Here is a 5,175-nt window from a genome sequence, read left to right as displayed (position 1 = left end):
CTTCTTTAAATTTTAATAATTCTAGAGGGATATATCACAATTCTAGATTTTAAAATTCTATGTATTTAGAATAATAAATAACATAATTAGTACTATAAATATGACAATATTAAAACTAGAAAAGTTATTTTTAAAATAGCTGAAAATTTATAATGCGCAAAAAAGTGAAAGTAATTATATAATTTTAAGTATTCACTAAACAAATATTAATTAGTATTAATATAAAATTCCAATAATAGTAGGACAAAGTTAATTTATTTATACAAAATATCATCATTATTAATAATTTGCTTATAGAATGTGTTGACAAATTCAATCAGGTTGAATTAAAATGTTTTGGTAATTAAAGAACATAATTGTGTAAGATTACAATAATAATCAAAACTAATAAGAAAAATGTAATTTATTACCAAAACAAAAAAAAAATACTATATATTTATATATGTATATAGATATACATATATAAGTATGTACATATAATGAGAAAAACGAAAAAATAAATAGAATTTTTCACGATAATTTAGTACAAAATTGAATCTCTTTTTTTGAATGATCCAATTATATATTGTACTATTAAATTATGTACCAACTATTAATATTGCGCATATAATTCAATTACACAACAATGAGTTTTAAAATAATCTATTCAAAAACTAAAAAAAGAAGAAAAATCTAGAAGAAAAGCAATAAAAATTTATACTCCTCATCAGTTTTACAAGTGCTTGAAAATAGAAGCAGATAATTCTAGCAAAAATAAAATTCTATAAAAACTTAACGATGACTACAACTGATATTAGAGAGAAGACTATGCTATCCTACACTGTCTGTTAGATAAGATATGTGAATTGTGCGACTAATCAATATATATCATAATAACCCCACCGACTACGCAGAAAAGTAGAATGTATAATTACTTATATAATTATATGTTTAATTATAATCAGCATGATATACGCATCAGCATGGTCAAAGTTTAGTATATACTCAGCTACAAACTAAGAATATACATATAGATAAAAGTAGACATTATAACGGGATTATGATGCTTTCTCGTAATATAATAGCACAAAAAAGCATCATAATCCCGTTATAATGTCTACTTTTATCTCTATGTATATTCTTAGTTTGTAGCTGAGTATATACTAAACTTTGACCATGCTGATGCGTATATCATGCATTATTTATGCAGTAAAAGAATATCAGTAGATACGAGATACACTTCCTTTATTAATAACAAAATTTATAAGAGTAAAATATTTTTTCTCAAGATCAGCGGTTGAAACAATTTTTCTTAAGGCAAATGTTAAACTACTTATTGTATCGATTAATTAAACTAGGGTTCAGAAATTACGCGGGTTACTTGTAATAGAAAAAATAACTTTGTTACATTTTTCAAATAACGAATTTAACGATTAAATATTTTTATCTTTACTTTTTTCAACATACTTGATTTAGTTGTTATGCAAAGAAACATATTGATCAAAGGTTAAAATGTGGTATTACATAAAAACTGCTAAAAGCACTTTTTAGAATCTTGTTTCTTTCTACTTGTAAGAAAGGTTAATTAGACAGACAATTCGATGATTAGTCAAAAATTTGACGTTATAAAAATTAATGTATCATGTCAGAATTTTAAAATTATATACGGCCGAAGATGTAAAAAAGGCAAATTTGATCATATTTATAAATCTAGTGTAAAAAAATTAACAATAAGAAAACTTTCTCATTTTTATTTACATTCACAGTATTTAAAAGAGGTTTTTTTATTTTTTTAAGTTTTTTTCTAATTAAAAATTAATTATTATTATCAAATTAATTATTATTATCAAAATTATTGCACATTTTATTAATTTTAGTTATCAATATTATATCACAATCAATATTATACATTTCATTAATAGCTATATAACAACTATCAATATTATATCGCTTATGTTACATTTTAGTATAAAATAATGTCTAAAATGTAATGTTTCATTATTTAACTTAATCTTGTATTAAAAAAGAAATTATAATGACTTTCAGTAACGATAATGATAACGAGTTACTTTTAAAAATTGAGTTATGAGTTACTTTTCAGAAACAATAACGGAGTAATGAATTATTTTTATATAAAAATAACTTTCTCAATTTTGCTTTAAATTAAAATATTATATTAATAGTATTTAATGTTTTCCGTGGTCGTAAAAGTTTTAAAGTTCTCGAGGCCGCTATAGAAAGATATATATATATAAAACAATTTTGTATACTATCATGCCTGACTCATTAGTTTCTACGCATTAGAAACTTGAAAAGAAAGGTTAATCTTCCCAAATCTTTACTTCTATTTACAGGTGTTCTATATGTTTTCTTTCCATTTCAATACCATATATTAGATCAAATAGATACACAATCACTACATTACTGGTTGTATAATGACAACTGAACGGTTACTAGTAAAATCTTTCTAAAATATGTATAAAATCTGAACTGGTTTTTATTTTAGAAATAGAATACATATACATAGTGTATAAGAACTGATATTCAAAGCTTAACTCTTTTATTTTCAAAATAAAATATTCAATAAAAAATAAATTATTTATTCAATTCAAATTAATATGTCCACACGTAGAATAAAATTATTATTTATCGGATATATAAACTTAATAAAAACTTTGAATATTTAAATCGTATGAAAATACGATGAAAATACGACGCACAGCTACAATGCACTTATATTGTTTTTGAAGGACATATATTTAAATCGTTTTTCTTGATTAAACTATAATATGTATTTTTAACCTACAGACGGACAGTTTTCAAAATTAAAATTAAATAAATAAAATATAACTGAAATATTTATTTTTTATCAGATAATAATAGAATATTGTATTCCACTTGAGTAGTACATTACTTTATTTTATTTAATTTTTTATTTAATTTTTAAAATTAAAATTTTTGAAACTAAATAAAATTTTTTACATTTGTTAAATGTTCTGTTCATTTATCCTACATTGCTTTAATTTATACATAAAGTTCACATCGTTGTTTGTATCATGTTGCATAACTGTAATTTTTTCGTGAGGCGACGGATTTATACTTACAATGAGGAAGTAAAATTAGCATTTTCTAAAATCTTCCATTACATAAAAACTATATGTATACTAATTAGCTATTTAATATTTTTTTATTTATTTTTGTTTTAGTTTTTTTTTTTTTTTTTTTTTTTTTTTGTGTACATTACTTATTTGTACGTTTATGAATTATTCTGTGTACACAATAATAAAGTTATACTATATCTTCATCAATAGTAAAAAAATCAATAATGAAATAAAATCATAATATGCAATTTATAATATTAGTAATAAAATAGTAATAAAATAAATAACTTAGGCAAGCTTAAGATATTTGTATAAACTCATTACAATGTTTAAAATTGCATTTGTTGTGCCATTGTATCAAATTATATTATTGTTTGATATGACTTTCACTGACTAAAATATATACACAAATAATTACGACAAAAAAAATCTCTTGCATTAAAGTTTAATTTTAAGAAAGAAAAAGAAAGAGAAAGAAAGAAAGAGAAAAAAAAAAGAGAGAAAATGTGTATGTGCGTGTATGTGCATGCGGGCGTGCGTGCGTGCGTAACTTTAACAATGACTTCTAGTTTTTAACTTTTTACATTAAAATTTGCAATTAATATAGATTGCATATGCAATTAATTCAAGGTGGTTCATATCAAAGTTTATCTGATACAGCACAAACTTTGAATTTTTAAAACGGATTAAAATATACATGACAATGCGATTATTCTATTGTACGACGCAGTTCTATTATGTTAGAAATTTTAAGTAAATATATTCAGATGAAGTGCACGTTTCTTGTTTTACTTTTTTTTCTTCTTCAACTAAAACTATCTTTTTTTTTATCAGAATTATTTATACTGCAATTTATTATATATTTTGTAATTATATAATATTAATACAAAGATGTTGCAACAAATTTCAATAAATTTATTTTACTGCTAGAAATCTAGAGATGGCTAGCCCTTGATATATATATTGTTACATTTATGAAATTCTGAAAATTTCTAAAAGATTTTAACTGAACTAATTAAAAGATTAACACAAATTAACTTCTATGCAATTCAAGATTCAAACGTAGACTAATAAAAAAAATACAATTTTTATTAGAATTTATGACTATATTGCTATTTTTATCATACAGATACTTATTATTAGACAAATACCTTTATAAATCTTTATGCAGAATGTTTAAAAATATGTCATAGCTAAGCCAGTTTCTTCATGAGAGTATTCACAAGAGAATTAATTTTCTGTCAAAAGTTGAATCCACACTTTATATCGCTTAATGTTTTCAATACAAAATGAGGTTTACAAATGTACAAAGTTTATAAATGTACGATTCTATATGAGTTTACAATTTCTCTCGCTTGAAATAGAGTAATCTGTATTGCTTTATGCTTTAAGATCAAAAATAGATAGTAAAAAAAATATCTTTCAAGCACCAGACAATGTTTTAAAAATCGTAGTTTGTACAAAAAGTTACAAAGTATAACAACATTTGATGTAAAACCATATATAATTATGAAACTCGTTTCTCGTACTGAAAGCATGAGACAATGTGAAATAAACCAGACCGTCTTAAGTTTTTTTTTATAGATATGGACTAAACTTTGTTTAGTAAATCTAGTTGAAGTCTTCTCTTCCATTTACATATTTATACTTTAAACTACATCATGATTAACCATTCTTTAATGTATTCGTGACTGAAAAGATGCAAGTAAGCGTCGAAACGTCCCACTTCTGTAATCTATCTTTATTTATAAATGTGACCTATACATAAATTAAATACTGACTGTTCATTTACAGTTTAGCTCGTTCCAGGCTATATAATACTTTCTTATTTTTGTAATTTACATTAACGAGTTTTCTCACTATATTTATCAATTATAAATTCATTTTTTAATTTTTGACCTTTCTGAAGTATGTAAGGATCTGCATATTTGTTCAATTTTATGTGTGTGTGTGTGTATGTGTAGTATACTGCTTCCTCTATATTTTTAAATTATATAAATTAAATTATTTATTTCTTTTCATCATTAGCGATAATTTATTACTTGAAATTACTGTTATAATTTGATATTTATTTTATACTCAAATAATAAACATT

This window comes from Anoplolepis gracilipes, chromosome 15 (assembly GCF_047496725.1).
Source record: "Anoplolepis gracilipes chromosome 15, ASM4749672v1, whole genome shotgun sequence".
Lineage (NCBI taxonomy): Eukaryota > Metazoa > Arthropoda > Insecta > Hymenoptera > Formicidae > Anoplolepis > Anoplolepis gracilipes.
Note: the sequence above shows the minus strand (reverse complement) of the source record.